The sequence below is a fragment of the Hyaena hyaena genome, unplaced genomic scaffold (assembly GCF_003009895.1).
Source record: "Hyaena hyaena isolate Hyena2069 unplaced genomic scaffold, ASM300989v1 scaffold_815, whole genome shotgun sequence".
In the NCBI taxonomy this organism is placed as follows: domain Eukaryota; kingdom Metazoa; phylum Chordata; class Mammalia; order Carnivora; family Hyaenidae; genus Hyaena; species Hyaena hyaena.
In genome coordinates this window covers 311,659-336,130 of record NW_024081447.1, presented here as the reverse complement: position 1 = coordinate 336,130, position 24,472 = coordinate 311,659, and the positions used below count along the sequence as shown (strand labels likewise).

The 24,472-nt window shown below is 45.2% G+C and overlaps 1 long non-coding RNA gene across 1 annotated transcript; it reads right to left on the bottom strand.

Moving 5' to 3' along the window:
• Positions 1-4,587: 4,587 nt before the first annotated feature.
• LOC120221798 lies at positions 4,588-22,358 on the bottom strand. The gene is made up of 4 exons (XR_005525898.1): positions 22,272-22,358; positions 10,471-10,607; positions 8,561-8,610; positions 4,588-5,078 (listed from the first exon to the last, which is right to left on the bottom strand). It is a non-coding gene; the product is annotated as an uncharacterized LOC120221798 (long non-coding RNA).
• Between the last annotated feature and the right edge of the window lie 2,114 nt (positions 22,359-24,472).

The following is a 24,472-nucleotide window of genomic DNA, read 5'->3' as shown; positions in this document are numbered from 1 at the left end:
ACTTCACCAGGGGGCAGATACTGGTGGACATATCCACTCACCTCTTGCAAGGATATTGCAGGAGTTTTCCTATATATCTTTTTTACCTCCAACCAGTTTCCACTTGTGTTGTTGTTTGGATTTTTTCTGTATGACTGTGTTTTTATGTTATATCATTGATAATTCTATTATTGAGTGACTTTTCATTGTTAATTTTCTAGTATAAAGTAGGGCAAGGAAAATCAGTTGGCTATATCCTTATATTTTATTTTACAGGTGTCATTCTATTGGCCAATTTTTAAGTATTTCATGAAAAGATTCTAGATGTCAAAACCTGCAGTTAATGTTCCTGTTTAGAAATACACAAAATAATACCTTTGACGTTGGCAACTCAGATGTATTATTCAGCAAAACAGCAATTACTCATTGTTTTGCACTTACATGTTAAGAACTATGCGACACTTGGTGACACAATAACAAAATTGCAAAGTCAATTATATTTAAAATAGACATCCTAATAAAACATACACAACCAACTCCTTTTACTCTTTTTGAACTGTTTTGCTTCTTTTTTCTGACTGTTTACAGCTAAATTGATTATGTGAATGTTAAATCTAAGCATAATAACTGATTCATATACATCATGAAAAAAGAAAAGTTAGAAAATGGGGAGGCGGTGTAATACAAAGGAGGGTGTATTCCTGAGGGTACCAGAATCCACCTAGGGAGGTGCCAGAGTGTTGTGTATTTTGGGAAATTTACATCTATGATGTTCTTTTGCAATGTCAATCATAGTGGCAAACTCTGAAAGAGCAGCAGTGTCTGCCAAAACTTAAAGCAAAATTTAGGCTAGATTCGCAGTAACAATTCGTAGCAGAACTAAAGCCAATAGAACCCGAGTAGAGTCTCTTTACATCTAGGAAGGGAGGGTTTCAGGTGGGAGTAGTTGTTTGTTTTATTCTATTTTAATTGCACAAGAAGCATTTTTGTAACTTGAACTTCCCAGTAATGAATTCCACTTCTCAATCCAGCCTGCAGCCTGAATTGAAGTTCCCATCAGAAAATTAAAATGTTTGTCTGGATAAAATAACTTCTAAATGAACTCTCTATTTCTTTTCGTTTCTTTTTGTATTTTCTGCAATGTAGCCCCTCGCAATGATATTAGTTCTAGTGTGGGAAAATATTATAATTGAGATCTGGTAAGTTATTTGCAGACTTCAAGTTTTTCTTTACACTGTGCTGACATTTAGTACAGCCCTGGTGAGGAAAACAATACTACCATTCATAGCTCTAGACGTAGATTTCAATCGACTTAAGCGGGCACAATGAAACTTGGTCATTCACTGGTTACCCATATTGTGTTCTCAAATTTTCTCTCAGCAAAAGTATAATGACTCAGTATTGTATGGTTGCATAGACAAGGGCTCGGAACAAGAGACACTAGTTTGGTCTGACGGTGTGAGAAAGTCGTGAAGGGATCTTTTCTTCCAGATGGTGTTAAATTCAGCTGCCTTTTTAACATTGGCCTTGCACAGCAATCTGCTGCTCCCCTTTCACAAAGACTGCGCTTGGTTCCCACTAGTTAACATGCATACTCACGCAACCTGCAACTTCACTCCAACTGTTTTACAATGCAGTGGTATGCTAAATAAACTTGATCCGGTTTCTGCCAATGTTAAAACTAGCTTTCAAAGAACTACTTAACTGATATTTACACTTCTTTTGACTTATATGTACATGCCTTTGGAATATTTCAGATTTCAAAGAGATATCACCTTATTATAAGGTCATTGTAGAGATTACCTTGGACATCCTTCAGACCCATGCTCAGATATAGTACCTCTCTTCAACACACACAAATAAAACAAAATGTCAGAAGTTTGATGTGCAATAGAAAAAAGAAAAATTGGGACATGTTGCATCAAGAATAGTGGAACAGCAAAAAATAAAATGAAAATAATAACATTGAAATGTATTTTTATTGATTGATAAGTCATGTAACATTAGTATGGTACAAAGCAAGTTTGATATGACAATGGCAAACACATAATTATAATATTGTTTATTTTCCTTAGATGTTATATTTAACACATTTACATAAAAGACCAAGATGTAAGCAAAAGCTTCAGTAATTTGACTCCATTGAGTGCTTTCAGTAAACAATAGGTTTCCCTAGCAAACATCTTATTGCCTTAATTGAACCTCCTTGAGAAAGAAAACCACACACTTTGTAATGTAAATGTTAATTGTAGTAGACAATGGTTCTAGGTAAATAGCACCCCTGGACATGAAGTAAATGAAAGGAATACAGGCACTTAACAAGGAAAGGTTGTTTGCACAAACAGTGCTTCAAATGTAAATAAACAAGGGTCTTCTCAACGGTCACTACAGTAGTAAAACTTTGGCACGTGCTCAGCAGCCGTAATGAGAATTTCTGTTACTAAAGTCTCTCAGAGTTTCTTACTGAAACTAACAGTGGTTTTACAGGCTTCTCCAGTCTGAAGACTTATAAGGTACTGAAGCCACAAAGGAAAATGTAATGCTTTTCAAGAAAACATGTGTGTTTGGAATTATCAGTCATCTAGGCCACATGGAAGATAACAGGCCATTTTAGGCATTTTCTTACTGCGATGTTTGTATTTACATTTAATGCCTATACAAATGTTTGCTTGTTGACATGTGGAAAAATGTAAGGACTTTTACGAAAAGATTACAGTGGGGACCTCCAAAGCCCCAAAGTTTCTGCCAAGTACAGTCATTTTTAGAGTAAATAAAAATGGCTGTTTAGAATGCATCTCACTGGGACTATATCAAAACAACGTTTTATTGTATTATTATTGTAATTAGCTTTCTATAGGCTGGCGATTTTATAGTTTTACTTCCACTGTGTCTACTAGCATAATTAGGCCAAGTTCCTAGATAGATCATGTCAAGGGGTAACAGCCTAATGAAGCAATAATAATGTTTGTTACATAAAGTTGTATTCTTAAATATAATCCACCCAAAACAAAAGTCAAAAGGCAGTCACAAGGCCAAAAGTACAGACTGAGAATTAGACATGAAGGGCAGGCAGAAACTTTCTTGGAACTACTTTCTACTAGCTTGCCTTAAATATTGAAAATCTTAACCAAAGAAGAAAGTTGAACTTAATTATGGCCAAATTAAACAGCGGTTACAGAATTGACAGAAACAGACAGCAAGTATGCAGCAGCTACAAACCAGTTGGTGCTACCCTTTGGGAGGCTGCAGATGGCTGTGGGTGGGAAATGCCTCTACTTTCTTAAGCGATGGAGATGAGTATGGTGTGTGCACTTGATGTTTTTTTCATACCCCCACCCCCCAACAGGGCTGTCTGTCATAGGCTGCCGGCCCGCTTTACCACTTGCCCCCGAGCGTGGGAATCGGAGCGTCCTGCCGTTCACATCTCCTGCATTCCGTTTATCGGAATCAATTAGGCAAGACAGACCCTCAGATTCCCCACCCCCTTTCCATTTTTGTCAGGTCTATATACGTCCTAATTATTTCAGTTTGGGATGCCAGAGCTGTTTCCTGGATAGACCTGATCATCCTTAAACAAAAAGAGAGGAGGCGCACACGTGGGTTGTGGCGTAAATGTCACTTTCATTTCCAATGCTAGGCGCAGAGTAAGACAGAACATTTTTTTAACACTTTGACAAGAGGGGAGGCGATCTCGTCTCCATCATGTCTTTCTGCTTCAGTAGCTTCCTCAAGGAAACCCTCTTGGAACAGAGAAGCATCTGTCCTTGTATTTTGAATAGAAGAATAAAAAATCAGCCTTTGCTGTTTTTTTTTTTTTGCATTTTCTCTGCTAGCTGTATGTCCTCAGCAGTTAAAATTTATTAACCTTCCGTTATAAACTTTTCTGAAAGTCTAATTTAATATAATCTGACGTACAACCCCAGTACATGTAGTTTTCAAGCACAATCTTCAATTTTTTCAGGAGAGGGAGGCCTCAGAAAGAAATAGCCCAAGTCTATGTATTATGAAATCATTCTTAAACTAGATACCAGACATCTCTACAACAGCTTTCTAAGTTAAAAAAAAAATCCTCATATAAACTTTTGCCTTAAAAACTATACATGCATCTTTTCTTACTAGCACTACACAATTCTCCTCTGCAGCTGTAACAACCCCCTCTCAAAGTATCTGTATCTGGCACCTTTATATTTTGGCATCTGTGTGTCACTTAATTTCCTCTAACCCCACCTTTAATCATAAGGAAAAAGAACCAAAACAAAGCAAAAGCAAAGTTAGATTCAATAAGTATTCCTGACCTTTCTGGTTTTTACTGTCTCTTGGTGGTAGTCTTTCATTCTCACACGCTCCCCGGCGATCTTGAAGGAGTTTTTACTTTCGGTTATCTAGCTTTATGAAGACCAATACACTCATACAGCTAGATAACCAAAGATAACAACTCGCTTCCCTCACGCGCCTCTGTCTTCCTCTGGCCAGATTCCAGATCCCGCTCTCTCTGGCAGTACGGAAGGGTAGTCCTCCAGGACACTTGCCGTGCACAAGATTCCTTCTCGTCTGTAAATAAGACCTGGTTTCTGTTTGTGTGTGCGGCTAAAACATCCAAACGAGATCTGTTGCTTTCAAAGTTTATTCCGAACTTTTTTTTTTTTCCTTTCAGCAAGTAATCTCCGGCAGCGTAAGCCAACAATTCAGCTATTAATATCAGAAAATAAAACCAGCTATTAAGGTGCAGCGGGCGGTTAGGAGTGTGCAGCAGCGTCCGTCCCTCCACAGGCCTCTATTTGCATTGTAAATTGCTTCATTCTCACGCAAGACTCTTTAGCCTCCCTCTATAGAGATGTATAAAGCCAACGGCAATTTCCAGCGCAGGTTATGAAGGAAGGAAAAAAAACCATCCCATTCTATAGAAGAGGTGACAGCTGATTCAAGGATCTGCTCCTGATCCTTTTGGGTTAGGCACCGTGAGCTTTTTACCAAGCGGTAGCAGCTTGATTGCACATATCTTGTGTGTGTGTGTTTTAGGGGGAAGATCCTCGATTTCACAGGGCTTCTAGGCTGGGGAAGAGAAGATGCCGTCTTGCTGGTGTGCTGCTGCCCCCGGTCTGAAAGAAGGAGAAAAGGGCCATCATTGGAGGGGCTTTCACTGCCAAAATGTGGACCAGCCCGGCAAGGTCAAAGGTTCGAGACCGCGGGAGACCAAGGTAATGATGATGTCATGAGAAATCTCAAGTACATGGTTATTGATATGCATCAGTGATCAGCCAACTGCCCCACGCCTCTTGCCCGAGCAGCGGCAGCGGCGGCAGCAGCAGCGGCAGCACCGCCGCAAGCCCTATTTTCTCAATCAACATCTCTTCCGCTAGCACTACCGTCTGCTCCAGGAAAAGCAACCCGCGGCCTTTTACCTCCTCGGTGCTACTGTAGATCGCTCTAATATCCAAAGACTGGAAGAAATCTCTCTCTAAGGACAGATAAAAGCATTTCAGATCTGGGGAACGTCTTTGCCTGTATTTCTCTTCTGGCAGATTGCATGGGCAGACAGATGGAAGGCACTTTGCTATTGCTTAAAGCAGGGCCTTGCTTTCTGGGGCTGGGAATCAGATCTGTATTACGCAGTGAGTCGATGTGTGATTACATTGACAATTTGCTCTGGTGGTGTGTTTTTAATGGCTTCACAGCTCAGTCATGTTTTGTATCTATGTACCATGGCAATAGGGCAGCATATTTTGCTCTGTAAGTTCAAACGGAATGCTCTAAGCAGGCCGACTTCATCCTGGTTGGGTTTTTTGGTGGGGTTTTTTTAATGACTCTATAGGGTGTGTGCCTTAGAATGTAGCACAGGTAAACACTGCAGCATTAGTTTCTACTGTTGTACACAACTCTGCTGTAATAAAAATGCTGAGCCTTTGTTTATAGCTTCAAACATCAGTGGTCATACAGAAGGACAAAATGTACTGATCTTTCCTATGAAATTATGAAAAAAGTATTGTTACCTCATGAAAAAGACAAAACACCTGGGTGGTAAGAGCCTAACTCCACCCTCCGTCCCCTTCCCCACCCCCACCTTTCTTCTATCTAGAGGGGACTATTGTTTTATTAATTAATTGGCCTCATTCCTTTCTTAGGACTTTTCAAAGTGTAAATACGGTCACTTAAAAAAACTCTTTTCTTTTTCTCCTTCCTAATGGGTAATGCATCTATAATACGAACAGTTCTAATAGTCAGATGCCCAACAACAAAATACCTAAGGTGCAGTCCACATATGGTGCATATCCACCACAGGTGAACTTTATTGATTGTTTTCCAAAATTAGGAGCCCTGTTTGGTGGTGTGACTGTTCTCTAAAATATATGCTACAAGCAAAAGTTATAAATCTTCATATTCATTTCACACATCACTAGTTTATCACAATACTCTCATTTCTTTAGGTTGACTATTTTCCCCAATGACTAAAACACTTTCAGAATTAATATATACTCTTTCATTAATTCTGTAATTCATTCATATAAGACATGAGTGTGAATATGCTTACCAAATTACATACAGAGCACACATATGTAAATCCAGAGAAAAAACTGACGAGTAAAGAAAACCAAAACTGCTAAGTAAAGCCCCAATCTAGAGTTCAAACAATAATATACCAATTAAAACTACAATTTAGAAACATGGATACCAACTTTCCCTTAGATTTTCATTTACTTCTTTTTGTTGAACATTCGTATTCTGATTACCTAGAAAAGCCTAAGTTGTGGAAATAGTACATATGTCTTTCTTATCAAATCTTAATAAAAGAAGTATGATCAGAAATGGCTGCATTGGGTTACATATAAAATGTACATGCAAACTACAAACTAATTCAGAGAAACATACTCCCATAGAGTTACTGTTCCTTCTTGAACTATGAGGTCACAACATAAACTAATGGATAGAATTGAACATATCACTGAGGCACATGCCACTTTGACATTATGTAAAACCATAATGAGCTTTGCTGCCTTGGAAGACAGAGTATTTTGGCCTTGCTTTCCAAGACCTAGAAGCAGAATCATTAGTGATTTGGCATGTACTACATAAAGCAAGCATATGATCAGATGAATTCAATTTTTTAAGTCAAAACCCTAAGGAATGCCAGATATTTTTAGAATATCCTCTTGCTTTACATATGTCTGGGTAGGGGTTGGTGAAAGCAGAGATGTGATACATGTATGTCTCTGTGTGTCAGCCCATATTTGTGTGAATTCACAAATTAAGGTAGCTACATTTCCACATTTAACAATTAAATGCATTTTTAGAACCAAGTAACTATCATGAAAGCCAAGACACAGAACATTTGAAGTGCCTCTACAGTCAGAAGCTATAGAAAATACTGTCTTAAAATAGCATATTCTAAAGCAATGCCACATAGTCGACTCCAGAACTGGCCCCCATTCATGCCACATGAACCATAGATTCATTGTGAGAGCTCCAAAAAGTGAAAATGGCCAACATAATGATTATGGGCAGTCTCTTCCTCAGCCATATAGCGAATTAAATATTTTATCTCTCTATCCTCTCTCAAGGTATGGAGAAATAAAAGATCCATAGCAAGGCCAACCACTGAACACCTGATTATTTTGAATATTGCCAATGTGCATTTCATGGTTTCTCATATACATTTCAAGGGCTTTATTATTACTTAGGATTTGAAACAATTGTGCTGATTCCCAGCAATGCCTGCCATACATTGTTATGAGCAATTATCAACACCTACATGTTTACATTTCAGATATTTCTGTTTTTCAGAAAGCTATTTATCTGAGCTACAGAATACCCTTTTTGAAATCTGCATATTGAAGGTTATACGGAATTCAAATGGCTTGCTTGCTTTTTTCTAATAAATTCCCATTAATGGCCAGTAGATTAGGACATGATTGTCATGCTTGTTTTCTCATCGCTTTATAGTTCTCCAGATGGCTGAAACATGAATGGAAACATCCTGATTTTCTTGGGAATAAACAATCTCCTTAAGTTAGAAGTGAAAAGTTATGATTTTCCATGTACCTGGATCAAAATTATGCGATTCCATAAGTGCAAATAATCAGGTTTGCCACTAATATTTAGAACATCTCTCTGGATTCTATTCAGACTACTGCAGACTATATAAAGAATTGACCTATTACTGAAATCCCTTTTTAATACTGAGTTTGTAGATTCTTCTGTATAGAAACCACAGTCCACTAATACATTCAAGACTACCATTTTCTACATAGAAGCCATTTAATTTACAGCGATTTGTATAGTTCGGGCAAGGTACTTGTCTGGCTTACTTTCTAATAAAAGTGTTCTATTATGTCTTCTGTATCCTGAATTTCATTTTTTACAGGTAGTTACAGGTTATGTTTGCATTATCCTTGATATATAGGATACAAAGGCTACATACAGGGAGAAAAAACTGCACATATGGAAACTTAGATTTTTCTGGAACTGTACCTATTACATGAACTGGGACATATGCAATACACTACAGGCCTACCACACAGCAAATGATATTCTATTTGGACTTTGTACATCATTTTTATTTTTCAAATGTAAAAATTTAAATTACCTTTGGTTGGTTGTATTGTCTCTTCATTTTATGCTTCTTTGTAGTCTCTTCTGGAAAATAGTCAAAAAAACAAATGATCACAGTTTTAATATACACACATACATATATATAATCATGTTTAGATTTGGCTTCATTTTAAAGCAGTGCAATTATCATGATCCCTTAAAATGCCAAGAGATTAAAAAAAAAAAAAAAAACACCCAGTACAATGTATGCTGGGCTTCAGCACCCACAGGGTTAAATATGCTAATTTGCATTTAAATGGAGACATGCATGATAATGGGAATGCAAAATATGCAGAATCTGGAGGGTTTAGGAAATTAATTTTTTCTTTCTTCTTTTCTTTTATTTTTAGCTTGGAAGAAGAGGGACTCTGAAAAAACATTAGGGATTTGAACACTATAACCTGCCATACAAAAGACGAGGGAGAGTTCTTCCATGTAAGAATTTCAAGACTGGAACAAAGTCGTATTTTCTAAATGTTTAAAGAACTAGATTTCCAGGCCTTTCAAACAATGGGAATCCCTAGATAAATATCTAATCCATTAGAAAGATGCAAATAGTTTACTGTAAGGCCACTGCACGGTGAGATGTGTATTCATATCTATGGCTCCTGATTGGCTATTTCCTTCAGTAAATCAATGAATAATGTAAAACCTGATTGCTGTAAAGTGGTGGATTTTTTTAATTCCCTTCCCCCATTCCTCCATGACTCAATATATTAAAGAAGTCTTACCCTCTCGAAAATAGGTTGCTTTTCTTTTATGTTTTTTTTTTAATGCTTATTGTTATTTTGGAGTAGTGGGGTGGGGCTACTGGTTTCGCAAAATGAAAGTACTCCACTGGTTCAATTATGCTGACTATGGGAGCTCCTTTCCCGAGACAGGGCCCTAATTACTGGTGGCAAGGTGGGGAAGGAGGGTGCTGGGAAGAGCTGGGCACCAGGAGAGGGAGGAAACTGGATCCGACCCTGCCATTCTGGGCCCACAGCAGCTACGGCTCCAAAAGAGCCTCCGGCCATGGCCGTGACTTGACAGAGCCTCCGGTCTAACTTCTGATCAATACCACTGCTGCCCTGACCCCGTAAGACAGTCCCCCCATTCAAGCAGTGCCGGTACAATTTCAAGAGAAGACGCCGCAGACACAAATGCAAATACAGTGCCTGGGTCCCCACCTCCCCGTGTTCCCTCAGACCATTCCAGGCCACCGAAGGAAGATCTTGCCTCCCTCCGCGGAGTCTGGGCTCTAAGCAAACTGCAGAGACCGGATTCCGCTCAGATACCAGAAGCATCTGAAGCTAAAATGCTCCAAGTCCCAATAACTAGCCGTGGTGGCTGTTATCTTGATGAATCTGAACTTAGGATAACCCTGAAAAGCGGCCTCTCGGCTCCCAGAATCCAAAAGGCAAGAGAAAAAGAAAGTGGAAATCCACCAGGTCTAGTTAGCTAGTGTACATAAGTTTCCACCAGAATCCAGTCAGGGCCTCACTTCGTTGCCAGGTGATTGCAACTTTGGGGTGGTTAAAAGAATTATTCAAAATGCAAATCCTGAATCCAGGAACGCAAAATACGATTGAAAAAAAAGTCCCCCCAGCAACACAAAACTACACACAAAATTTCTCTTTCCCATGCGAAATTTTCCTGGCATCTCTCCGCAATTGGGGGTCAGACCGCTGGATAATTAACAGTTCTGGCTCGGACAACTCAAGAGATCAACAGGTTTAGCATCCGAGACTCACAATCAATTAGCTGCAGCAAAGCCCCGGACTGGCCCGCGGAGCGGCCCGCAGCGGGGCTCTGCGGTCCCCGGCTCGAGGACGAGGTGAGGCGCGCGGGCGCGGGGCTGCAGCGGTCAATGCTGGCGCGTTGCCGCCGACCGAGTTGCCGCCTGCGGGCCGCCAGGGTACTCACTTGCTCTCCTCCCCGCGCTAGGCAGTGCTGCCCCCCAAATCCGGCTGAGCAGGAATCGAGGAGCTGGCCAGAAGACAAGATCCAGAGTCAGTCACACACAGGGCGGCCGCAGTGCACAAACAGGCTCCTTTCGGCGTCTCAAAAAAGAAAAAAAAAATTTCAGATCATTCCTCTCCTTAGCACATTTAAAACTGCCGCTCAATTCCACACGGTGATTCTTGCTTGATTGCGTCTAAAACAGTTTAAACGGATCTTCCCTTCTGGGGAGAGAGAGAAGGACGCAAAAGACGAAGGAGGAAAAAAAGCCAACTTTTCCCCCCCACACCAGGGACTTGCTCCCTGAGCCTCGGAGTGGAGAGTGAAGTGGTGTGTGCGAGGCTCGGCAAGTTTTTGGGGGGGCTGTCCAAGGTCTAGTCCAGCCCCCTCTGCCGAGGAGGACGTGCTCTGAAACTCAACCAATTTCCCCACTGCTTTTGTTACTGATGAACTGAAGCCCTATTGTTCATCCATTGCCACGGTCTTTTTCAGTCCCCACACTACGTTCTGCGTTGCCAGAGATAATGAATTTGCACCCAAACCTCTCATAGTCCCCTCCTGACAGACGGAACAAATTAGAAATGTCTCGTCTGAAGGAGGGCAATGGCTACATTTTCCTATTGTAGGATGCAAAGCACACATTTCTTTGGAAACTTCTTTTGCCTTTTCTATCTTTTATTTTCTCCTCTTTCTTTTTTTTTTCCAGTTTTTTTTTCTCTTGATTTCTTTAGACTTTCTTTCCCTCTCTCTTTTTAAAGAATAGGCCTGTCTTGTTTTTCCAATGCACCATTTTATGTAACTTGTGGATCCTGTCTACCTTCCTTCTTTCCTCTCCTTCTTTCTTTTTTTTTTTAAAGAACTCCCTTTGCAATTTTATTTACAAACTTGGAGAATGACCTTTTGACTTGCAGACTTTTTTTTTTTAAAGGTCTTTTGGTTCAAGTCCCCTTCCTCACTCCTCCTCCTCTTTTTGTTGTGGTCGTCAAACGTGTTAGGCTAAAGACAAGCAATACATTATGAGGATTTTATTCTTTAAACTCCAGAGCTATTCAAGAGGTACCAGGGACGCGCCATAGGGGTTACCTATTTGAGGGGGAAGAAAAAGCGTGTGCGTGTGTGTGTGTGTTCCAGGGAAAGAGGCAGAGGGATATGGGAGGGTGTGGGTGGGAGTGTGTGCAGGGAGAGAAGGGTGGGGGCCTTGAGGGAAAAGTGGGCTTCCTGGAACACGAGCCAGAAGGCTGTCAGGGGTGTAGGCACGAGAGGGAGGGCGCAAGAATCCGTCTAGCTGAGGGCGGCTCGCACCCCTGGGCCTGCTCACGCTCCCAGCCGGCCGCAGCTTGGGCGCGGGTGCCTGCGCGCGCGGGCACTTGGTCCGAGCCTGCGCGTGTGCGACCAGGGGCGGAACGGGGGCTATAAAAATTCAGGCGAGTGGCCCGTATGTAAATGTGGCCCGGGGGGAGAAGGGAGGTGGTAATGAGAGCCGCCGGCGCGAAGACCCGCCGGCTGCCCCCAGCTTTCCCGCCAAGTGCAGCCGGAGGACAGACAGCCATGCGTGTCCTTGGCGGGAGAGCCCCCGCCCGCCGCGCGCGCCCGCCCCCCGCGCACACGCACACACTCCCTTCGCAGCCGTGGGGCCCGGTAGCCACGAGCGTGTCAGGAAAACAAAGCTAGGGCCGCGAGGTGAAACGAAGAAACGGCAGCCTTGGCGGCCAAGGGCAGGACTGGGAAGCCGACACCGCGGCCTCCGGCACCCCTTCCTTGCTAGCCGGCGGCTCTGTCCTCGGCCCGGGGCTCCACACGACCCCGGCCCAGAAGAGGCCGAAGACCATTTCTTAGCTGCCTAGGAATGGGGAGCGAGCAGAAGCGGGGGCGGGCGTGCACTGGGAGGTGCCAGCGGCTCCCGCCCGGTGCGCAGGCACGCACACGCCGGCGCGCGGTGCGGGGTGAGGGGCGGGGGGTGGGGAGTCGTCTGAAGGCCTCCCTGCCGCGGAGCGCAGAGTCGCTACCTCCTCGCCGAGGCTGCTGAGCTCCGAGGATAAAAACACGCCAGGCTCAGTCCGGCCGAGGCAGCGCCCCGGACTGCGAGCACGGAATGGCTTACACCTCAAAAGCTCTCCTCCCACACAATGTAATAGGAAAGGCCTTGGCTGTTCAGAGAGAGCCTTCTCTGACCAACACACCCCGCCTCCCCAAATGGGTGAAACTCGAACTCCAGCCCAGGAGCTCTGGCAGAGATGGCCCCGCAGATAAGTCCCAGAAGTGGCCTCGGAGAAACACCGATCTCTCACTCATCTCGCTCGCAGCGCCTGCCTTGGTGTTCACAGCCCAAGCACCTCCTTCACACACACACGCACACACGCACACACTCTTCCAGCACATTACAACGCAGGCTAATAGCATGCCTGTTAATGAAGCCGACGCGCTTAATGAATGCACAGGTAAATAGATACCAAGAAGAAAAGCTCCCACCAGACGGCTGGGCGATTTACCTCTCCCTACTGGAAACACGTGTAGCTTATCGTGTTTTAGGAATGATTTGCTGTTGTCTGAGGTCGCCCACTCTTCTTGTTGTGGAGAGAAGCCAAAAAAAAAAAAAACCCCACAAAAAAACAAACAAAAAATTATGTTCCATCGTCAAGTCTTCTTTCTGATAAGCTACCCGAGCATTGGTCTTATGACACTGGGGGATCTGGTCTGGTTTGTTATCTGTTGGTTTTGGTTTGTTGTTTTTGAGTGTGCGGTTTTTCGGAGGGAAGCAAAAGAACGTGTATTTGGTGGGGTTGGAGGCGCCAGACAAGAGCTTGTGTGTGCTGCCGGAAGGCTGGAGAGGCTGGAAGCCAGGCAGTGGCGAAAGAAGACGCGGCTCGTTCTCCCCGGGGTCGGTACGTGGCCCCTTGGCCTCCTCCGGCCTGGGCTTGGCCACCGCCGCCGCCCGCACTGGCGGGCTCCGCCGGCTGCCGCTCCGTGTTTTCCCCCATCCCGGCTTCACGTTCAAGGTTTAGCTGCGAGGTCACGTCCATTGACGTCAGCTCCCTGTCTCCCTCTACGTCCGGCTACATTTACATACATCAAGGAAATTAGGGCATTAAAAAAATATGCAAATCCTGCGCGGAGAGGAGCCGGTGCATTCCTGGCGCGATCGCCTTTTATTGAAGCTTTTAATTAAAGGGGCCAGTTGGCGAGCCCCTGAAACAACCGCCAAAACCCCCAAAAGAGAAAAATAAACGCTGTAGCCTTCGGGAACGGTTGTTTCGGCTCCTGTTCTGTGGGCGGCTGAGGACCGCCGGCTGCCGGGCTCGGAGAAGCACAGGTTAGAGGAGGCAGCTCCAGCCCATGCATAATCAGGGCTCCGCGGCGCCTCCATTCTTTCCTCCTCCTCCTCCTCCTCTCCTCCTCCTCCACCTCTCCTCCTCCTCCTCCTGCTCCCGCTCCTGTTGGTTCCAGCGTGTATTATTTTTAATACTAATGCATATGTAAAGATATATTTGCATTTTTTAATTCGCGAAAAGTTCAGGTTGTATCGTTTTATTGATTCTCCGCCTTCCTTTTTTTGCTAGCTTACTATGTCTATCTGTCTCTCTTGTCCCTTTCTGTCTGTATTTTTTGGCGAGTGTCTGCTGCTGTCTCTTGCTAGATAATATGCACAGTTGCCTCCCTGCTTCTGTGTATTTAAGGCTCCAAATATGCACATCTGTCATGTATGTAATGCCAGCTGTATAACCTCCTGCTTTGGTCATAAAAGAAAAGACACATTTTTTTTTTCTTTCCTGACATACCCCCTTGATCGGCTGTAATGACCATCGCTGAAGGCTCTAAGTTTGATTATCTAATTAACTTCATATTAGCAAAAACACAGTTCGGGCCACTGTATTTGAGATAATGTATGTAAAAAGGGAAGTGACTCCAAAGATTCTAAAGAATTTTTGTGCTGATTACCTGAGAGTTGCGGTATTCGCTACCCTATTGCCTTATAGCATTTCTTACTGTAAAAAAATTTTTTATTTTAAAATGTGTAGACACAGCAACGGACAGCCTTCTGCAAGGAAGACATTTTCAACCATGTTGTATGTTGTACCTTATCTGCTACACTCAAAATTTACTGAGTTTCATTTTTATCTCCTGTGACTGGAAACAGGCACATTATGTCGATTGAAAAGCATACTTAATTCCTGACTTTAAAATGAAAACAAATAAACAAAACAATTGACTATATTAAGTCAGTTGATTTACCCTAAAATATACAGGCCTTGAGTTAGATTTCAAGCAATGGTAATCTCGTTTATAGGGTCAGATTCTTCTTCCTGGCAACATATCTATTCAGCACAATGGCTTTTGGAAATTATATATGTATGAAGTCCGCTTTTAAGATTTCCCCCAAAGCTATCATTTTTAAAAGACTGAATCCATAATTGCATAGCCACAAAGAACAGCAAGTATGCACACATGCAGCTTATTCAATTAAACAAGTCCAAGTACATGCACAGGTAATTAGTTTTCTTATGAATAACTTACCTGCACAGATACTCAGGGCAAGACTCAGCCCTCCCCATTGGCTTTCATGTATAAATATTCAGATGTATTTTCTCCCATTTTAAACCTACAGCTGTATGCCATCTTTCATGCTAGACTTTCCAGCATCCATTTTTAGCACCCTTAATCCTTAGGCATTTCCAGCCTTACCTCTGGCTGTAGTTTTTCCAAGCCTACACCAAAGTGCTCATATGATATGTCACCCAATAAAAAGTGGTCAGATGGCTACACGTAAAACATTAAAAAACGGAAACACACTCATCCTTTAGGTTTGCCCTTACCTTGCCATACATAGCAAGATTACCTCTCCTAAAGTACGTTTTTCATCATATTTTATGAATAGTTGCAGGATTTCACAACTGGTTGCAGAATTGCCGGTTTCTGGGGGGCACCTGGCTGAGCGAAACAATTCGGCAGGTTAAATGTCTCTTCCAGTTTGGCTGCAATTCAATCGTGCGTGGCGGTTTGTTCCTGCCTACACTCTCTAACATACCTGCCTGCCTTTATGCAGGGATCAGGACAAACACACCGCCACGTTTCAGGGCGTAGAGTGGCGGTGCATATATTTAGATGGTCCTAGCAAGGAATGTGTGCATGCACGGATGTCTGTGCATGCATGTGTGTACAGATGTGTGTGTGTGTGTGTGTGTGCGCGCGCGCGCGCTGTGTGACAAGGGACACAGAGAGGTACACCTCTTATCTGTGATCTCTCAGTAATCTCCTTTTCTGTTTCTAATCTCCCTTATTGGCTCCTGGTAGTAACCTGAAGCATCTGAACCGTCACCGTCACCGCCGTGTGCGCGCTGTGGCTTACCCCGGGGGCCGGTGGCTCGGTGGCTCGCCGCTTCAGTGGGTGTTGTGGCGGAGGGTGGGTAGCGCCGCTGCCGCCGCCGCCGCGGGTCCGGGTGCTCTGTCCCAGCCCGGCAGCCGAGCGCGCGGTGCCGGAGCCCCCTCCCACCCCGCCCTCACCCCCATCCTCCCCTCCCCTACCCTCTGCGCCTCCCCCCACTCCGCCCCGTATTACCATATGGAGGCCGAGTCCCTGCGAATCACAGCAGCAGCGGGCGGCATTTGAATAAACCCCGCAACCTCGGGCAGACCCCAACTCCTCCACAAGCTGCGTGCCCTGCATCTAGGGCCAGCGCTCCGCCCGGTAACCTGGCAGCGGCCGACACCTCCCCAAAGTGTCCAGGACGCGAGGGAGAGAGGTTCTGGGCCTCCCACTTGCTACTTTTATATTAACTTGACCGATAGGATCAGACAATAAATGGGGGTGTATGGGGGGGGAACCGAGAGAGAGAGATACACACAACACAGAGGAAAGGGAGCGGAATGGTGGGGGCGGGGGGAGGAGAGAAAAGAAGGGAAGGGAGAGGAAGGAGGAAGGGAGCTGTGGGGGGAGGGGTTGGGGAGGGACGACAGGGACAGAAAAGAAGACAGAGGCAAAGGAAAGTGGGAGAAACAGAAAAGGGAGCCCGAAGGGTTGGGTGAAAAAGACTAAAATGGGGAGGCAGTGGGGAAAAGATGGGAGGGGGAGAGATACCCAAATATCTGATTTTGGACTTTCCAAGCTAAAAATATCACCTCACTGAACTTCACAACCTCCAATTAGACACGTGTTTCTCCCCCTCCCACATCACCGAATGATTAATTTGCCCTCTCAGTATCAGAAATAAGGATTTAGAATTGTATAACAGATACAGACCTAACGTAAAGGAGCCAATTTTGTGAAACATAGCAAAAGGCATGGCATTTTAAGATGACGTTGGCCACCTAATGTTAAACAATTAAGGCTTTCCTTGAATACTTAGGCATCTGCCCAGCCTTGTCCTCCAAGACAGGGAGACCAAGGACCAGAGTCAGGGACAAGGTGTGTTCAGAAATATTTTGGACTTTAGGAATTTTTCTTTCATCGTCTTTGATATTGGATTGATACATTTTTCTTCTTCACCAACTGACGGTGTTTTCCAAAAAATATAGATCGAGTGTGGGATTTAAAAATTTTTTACAGCAAAACGTTCCCACATGTTAAATGAAGATACGGCTTTTATAGGTTAAACACATCGCCAGTTCCATTTTGTATACTAACTCAATAACTCCAAGTTTTGAATTTGGCGTTTTCAACGCGGTTCTCCCTTACTAGCTACAAATCAGAACAGTGATTTTCCTGTATAAAACAATCAGAACCCTAATAAAATCTCCAGGTACCTATAGGATGTACCCACTGTGAATATCCCTCTCAGTATTCACAAGCCAAACCTCCTCCTTTTGAGACACACACACACACAAAAAGAACGCTTCTGATTAATAATCTCTTATGGCACACCGAGGCCGAGGCCGATGGCAGGGAACCCCCGGACGCCAGAGAAGGGCGCAGAATCCTCAATACACAGTCCAAAGACGAGATAACTGCTAGCTTTCCGAAGGGGAATAATGTTTGGCAAGCGATGCTTTGGAAACAGACAACCACGTACAAATACGGACTCCTTCCTGGGCCAGGGGAGGGGGGCGGTCGCGATCACCCGGCATCTCTGCGTGCAGATGTGTGTACCAGACGGTATGGAGATGGCGCGTGTGGCCAGGCCCAGGTTTCTTTTCTTTTTTTGAGGCAAGAAGTTGAAACCCATCCACTCTTTGTGTGGCTAGCTCCCACGAAGCTGGGGTTTCAACCTCGTATCTTTAAAGCCACTGTAGAGCCCCGGCTGGGGATTTTACCAAGATGCTCCCTATGCCCGGTCGCTGCCCACAGCACGTGAAGAGAAGAGAAAGGAGAGTTGTGGCTTCGAGCCACTTCCGTCGGGGCCCCGCGTTGCGCCCCAACAAGCCCCCCTCTCCTCTTTCTCTCCCCGAAGGCGCTCCCATAGGCCGGCCAGTGTCGCCGCGGTCGTGGCCAGGTGAGCGAGGGAAGAGTCCCAGGTGGGTAGCGGCCCTCCCTCGGGAGCTCTGGCAGGTCTGCGAACCCGCCGGGCGCGGAAGGCGGAGTGGCGCGGGGGGCCAGCGCGGGGCTCCTGGCTCGGGCCAGCAGGGGAACAGCGACACCTACTGGCTGCGCGGGCGCCGCGTCGTGGCCGTCGGGGCGGCCCCGGGCTGGGGGCGCTCGGCGGCGTGGACGGCGAGGCCACAGGAATGGGCGCCCAGGGCTCCTCCTGCCCCGCTAGGCCTCGCCTGCCCCCAGGAAGACAAAGCCTCAGTTTCTAGGAACTCCTCGGGCGGTTGGAGGATGAGCCTGAACAATCACGCGGGTACGCACGCTTCCCAGCCTGAGAAGCGCTTCCCTTCTGAGTACCGAAGGGACCCACAGTACAGTGGGTCACCGTCTCCGAGTTTTACGAGAGACTCCGACTGAGCTTGAAACCCTGACCTCTTCGGGTTCATGACCCAGGCCTCTTCTCCGCCACCCCTATTTCAGTGCTGACTAAAAAACGGTATCTTTGCAAATTAGGAACCTAGGAAGGTTCATTATCCTCCCTTAAGAGGAGAAATGGGCGAGTCAAGGACACAGACTCGCTGTCAGTGGCTGGCGCCTGGCGCGCAGAGCAGCCCAGCCTTTATGCTCGCCAGCCTCGCGCACCTTGAGCTCGCTCTCGCCGCTGCCGAGGATGGAGACTGGGTGGTTTTTCTTTAAGGGCTATGATCTTCTTAATTACTCCGGAAGTAAAGGCAAATTTGGGGTGATGGTGATATTTCGAGACCTAAGGGTATATATAGATCCTGCTAAATGTAAATGTAAATGCTTCGATTGTTGGTTCTAGTTGGAAAGGGTGGGAGAGGGTGCCACGGGATGGCGCGAGGCCTGAGGGAAACCTAGGAAGTATGTGGATAGAAAGAAACCAATTCCAGTATTCCATACTTACTTTCTCTAATCAATCTTTTCTGTTCAAGCAGAAAAGCCATTTCATGTGAAAAGGAAGTGGTCCCAGCAATGGGGGGAGGAAAGAGGGATCTTAGTCTCCTTTTCTCCCTTCAGATACCTCAGAACAAATTTCCCGTGTTTGGCTCTGAGTCTCACCTGGGCCTAACAAACCTGATTTAGTGTGAACTCGCTTAAGTATTACAATATATATTTCTTCTCCTAGAAAGACTGGAGTATTTGAACTAATATGAATCCTTGAGATTAAAATAATACTCATTAAAATCGCAGAATTTAAAAAAACTTTGCATAGAAAGTTTGAGTTCATCTTGGAAATTATTTTAGTTAGCTTTAGGTACTGATTGAAACTAGGGTCTAAAGTGATTTGAGGGGTGCCTGGCTGGTTCAGTCAGTAGAGCATGGAACTCTTGAATCTCAGGGCGTTTAGTTCAAACCCTACGTTGGGTATGGAGCCTACTTAAATAAATAAATAAATAAATAAATAAATAAATAAATAAATAAATAATCGAAGTTGAATAAGGTGAAATTAAAAATAAATAAAGTATTTTGAGGAAAAGGGGGAAAGGAATCTTGTTAGGGCTAAGTTTTTGTCTGTATTCCCTACAGTTGCAAAGTTTCGCTAATTCTGTTTTGTTTAAATAAGGTTGGAATCTCTCTGGTGCCCCTAAAGTCAAGAGTTTTAGAACCAATCCCTTCCTCTTTTTTTTTTTATTAAAAAGTATCTGAACTGCTCTAGAAGCCTGCTTCTCCACTATTTGCAAGTATTTTCTTCTTCTTTTTTAAAATTATCCTGCAAGTCTATCTGAATGTATTCTAAGAATATATGAATTCACATCTCAGAGCAGGCCCTTGGCAGTTTGTATGATGTATAATAAAACCTGTATTACTAATAATGAATAAAATAGAGCTACATCCTAATGACATTTCTCTCAATGAATCCTGCACCTCACTGCATAACAAAGTCAACTTTCTCATTGTAAAATGGAAACCTTCACCAAAAAAGAAAATGATTACAGTAAAATTAAATTAAATGGGCACACGACAAGCACCCATCCACCAAACCCAGTTCAGAGGTCTCTGGGTATTGAAAGCACTTTGGAAAATGCAGGAGTTGAAATGTTTTCCTTTCTTGGGAAGCATTACGTTTCTAGTTTCTAGAATGTAGCTTCATTTGTGATTTGAAAATCTTAGCTAGAATAATTCCTCATTGTTGCTTGATATTCTTTGGTTTTATTGACATCTAAAATTTGTTGATTTATTATTAAAGAAAATAAAAGAAATAGAACTTATGTGTCAAAATGGTGGAAATTCTCTGTATACCTAATCACCCCCAAAGCATAAGCATGTTAAACCCTAATAAAATTCAGGAGAAAATTAGGCCAGTGAAATTCTTATTCCACAAGAAATGTGAATGTATACGTACTATTATATGTAATGTAATATATAGATATATATCCATGAGTTTTACAGTGATGTGTGTGTGAACTAAAGGTGGAGATGAGGCCTCTTATTCTATTTAGGTCTTCTTTAGTATATTTCTCTTTTAATTCCTCTTTCTTAGCAAGAAAATTAAGGAATGAAGACAGGCTAAGCTATCATTAGACTGTATCTGTGTTCCTTTGTCACACCTGCCCTCCTCAGGGCTTGCCTGGGAGGAGGTGTGTGTGTGTGTGTGTGTGTGCACGCACTTCCCTTCCTGCTTGTTGAGGAGCATGAAGGAAGAAAGGGATGCAAGGATAAGAATATTGCTCAGAAAGGCACATCACTGCCGGTGAAAAAGAGATGGATACATTAGAAACCCCACTAAATCCCAGCCAGTTGGTTATCTGGGGAGGGGAGGCTTGTGTATGGTAAGTGGCAGGCTGACTGCAAAAACTGTTTCGGGGAGAGAAGAGAGACTCTCTGCCTCGGGAGTGGCCTCCCTTTTAGCTTTGGTGAAATCCACAGAGGCTCAATGATGTTTGGTTTCAGGGAGTAGAGCTCCAAGGACACCTGTGTGCATTTGGCTGGAGACAGGTGTATGTGTGTGTGTGTGTGTGTGTGTGTGTGTGTGTGTGTGTGTGTAGGGAAGAAGTAGGTGCTTCATCACAAATTCATTTGAAAATACATTGATTCTAAAATTCTGCCATGTCATCAATTGGTGTCAGGCACCAAGGTCACTAACATGTCCCAGGTTCACTCATGGACGGCGACATTATTGCTTTTGATGGTATGAATATGGCTTCTTTCATGTCTTTGGTTCTTTATGGTACTTCCTTAGAGTGGGGCGAGGCTCTAGCTTCCCCCTCCTCCCTTCTTCCCTGCAAACAAAACCATTCTACCACTTGAGCCATCTGCCGCAGGTGTAATGGATGGCAGGGTGCCGACCTAACCACACTTCAGTCTCTTCTAGGTCGTCACCGCTCTGCACCAAACAAATGAGTCCTGTTTCGCCACTAGGGTGCCGAGGTGGATGGTGGATGCCGGCCCCCGCCCCTGGCAGCGTTCAGTGCTTAGAAACCAGAGCCAGCTGACAACACACGAAACACACAGGCACAGAGAAAACGCCGAGCCAACGCGCGCTCCCTCAGCCCCCTCCCTCTGCTCTCTGTACACATGGAGGACACGTACACACTCTTTACACATTTAAAAGCCCTCGCGACTATGAATTCTTGGTTACCTATGATGGCCTTCCGGACTGCACATAGCCCCTGGTGTGTGTGTGTGTGTGTGTGTGTGTGTGTTTGCGCGCACGAGCGCTAATTTGCGTGTGTGTTTAAAACGCTTATTGGTAATCAGGAGCTGATCAGACATAGTAATCCAATAATCTTTTTGAATACATACAAGTTTTCGTTAAAGGTAATTGTTTTTTAAAGGAAAAAAAGAAAACTGTCAATTCCTTGCGCAAATCTCTGGTTCCCAATTTAGGTTCCAGGGAACCGCAGAGCTGCGCAGTCCCCTCCTAGCCAAACTTTCCCTTTCCGAGGTTTGAACGAGGCGCAGATTGTCACTTCATGACAGAGCAGGATCTCATTTGCACGCAAACGTGTAAAAGAGAGGAGCTGTGGGAACGCGCAGCACAGAGTGGGAAATCGGGTGGCTGGAAACCTCCTGTAGTCGACTCGAACCCTGGCGGGACTCACGGGGTGCCCCAGGGCAAGAACCCGGCGTGCGCCCTCCCAGGCTCACCGCTGCCTCTCGGCTCCCGCCCTCGGGCTGGAGCCCTGCCCGCCGCCCCCACCCTCGCCCGCCCGCCCTCACCCCACCTCCATTTTTAACATTATTTGAGTAGCCCTAGGTAATGGTGCCCACCTCTCGGGCCTGGGCTATGGGCGAAGGCTGGACCCTGCCTGGAATCGAACTCCGCTGTTCCCAGGGTACTTACCTCGAGCGAGGCCCTGGCAAAGGGTGGCCCAGAAGCGTCAAGTTTCCTCTCCCAGCCGTTGTGCCAGACTCCCCTCCTGCCTGCCGCTCCTTTCGACAGGCTGGTCTCTCCCTCCCTCCTTCCCTCCCTCCCTCCCTCTCTCTCTCTCTGTCTCCCCCTTCTCTCTGTGTGTGTGTGTGTGTCACACACGAGGATTACTTGTGACTTTTAGAGGCAAAAGCTTGCTTATTCAGAAGAGAAAGGGAGGGGAGACGGAAGGGAGGGAGGAGAGGGGGAGAGAGAAATAGGATGGAGGACGAAGGGGAGGTGGAGAAGCAGAGGTAGTGGAGGCGTAGGTGGAGGAGGAGGAGGAAGGGGAGGAGGTGGAGGGATGGGAGGGGTAGGGTGGAGTAACCGAAGATGGGCTGGGACGGGACGCGAGGAAGAAATTGCTCCCCACCGGCTGCGGTGCGACGCCCCCAGCGTCCCGGGGGAGCCGGTGCGTCAGATCTCGGCTGGCCGAGGCGGGGCCGTACAAAAGCGCCGCGGGACCCCCTTCGCAGGCTTCCACCCGAGCGCACCGAGCGCCGGAGGCCGCTCCACGCTTCAGCTCGCGCCGCGGAGGGCTCTCCTTCGCCCGGACAGGGGCGGCTGTCTAGGGGCTCCAGGCTCCACGGAACTTTGATTTCGTTCCCGGGCGCCTAGCCATCGTCGCCTGCGTCTCCGACCAGAAAGGGAAGCCCGCGCAGTGCCCGCGCGTCCGCCCCCGATCTCCGGCGCCCACCTTAGCCGTGGCGCCTGGTGCGCGCGACGCTCGCACGCGCGGCTGCCCCACCGCCCGGGCTCAGCCTCAGTCCTGCGTCTCTGTTCACAACCGGGGCATCCCCCTCAGCTTAATTTTACGGAGGGGCCTGTGTGTGTGTGTGTGTGCGTGCGTGCGTGTGTGCGTGTGTGTGTGTGTGTGTGTAGCGCGCGCACACTCCAGGCTAGAAAGAAGGTGAAATCCTGGCACGAAAAAGTAGCTTCGGTCTCCTGCAGCTTGGAGCCCACGACCAAGTCCGATCATATCCAGTATTTTGAGATTCAGCAGCAAGGACCAAGGCGGGAGCTCACCGGATCATTTCGACCGAGTTTCTATACAGCAAGGATTGTTTGTTATTGTTATTAAACACGAAAATAGGCTTTAAAAATAAAAAAAAATAGTTGCTTAGAAGGAAGGGGGACATTTTAGCAATGGTCAGGAACCAAAAGTTGTTGAAATGGTTTTCTTGCACAAGAGCATCTATAATGGTTAAAGGTGGAAGGCTCAGACTGGTAGAAAACCGTTTTATTACGTGACGGGATTAAAAAATAGGAGCATGCTTTTTCGGCAGAGACGACCCATTAGTTCTGTTAAATGCATTAAGCCAGCCCAATGGAATGATTACATGGCAGCCTTTAATGTACAAATGGGATAGTACAAGCGTTCTATGTACTATGGGGTGCGCACAAGCGTTCCTAGAATTCTCTGTGTATACAACACACACGCTTCTATAGAGAAAAGTTTAAACACCAGCACCCTAAACTCATAAAAAAATGTATATTTTCTCAAACTATTCCTCAAATAAGGTAATTATCCTCTGCATTTCCTTGCTGACCTGTAGCTGCGACGTTACAGTTATCGAATACGGTACCAGGATCGACATAATTCTGCTTACATTTTATCGCGGGTGGCACGTCATAAAATGCCAGAGGGGGAGGGGAAACCTTGAGGGGCGGGGAGAAGAAGGCTTTTATTAACAATTATATTCTCCCATAGCAGTTTAATTTAAATGATAGCAATGATGTCACAGTAACTATCTTCCTTCTCCCACTGCAGTGAAACCACTGGATGGTTTGGTGAACAATGCATTTGTATATTTAGTTAAGGGATTATTATTGCAATAGACTTGTAGACTTATCCTTTGGCATAAAAAAAAAAACAAACCTCTGAATGTTACACTGCTCAACATTTGGCATGTTTTAGAACTCATTTACCTGCCAAATATTGTTCCAGAATAAGGATGGTAAAAAAAAAAAAATTGCTAGTTTGTGCCTACCACAGTTTTGAAAGAAAAGGGAACAAACGAAGTTGTTCTTTAAAATTGTATGGAAATGAAATTACTTCCCCTCAGTAAAAGGAGCTGGTGTGCAGTCTGTTAAATATGGACCATATTTTACCAATCCAAAGTGGAGTTTAAAAA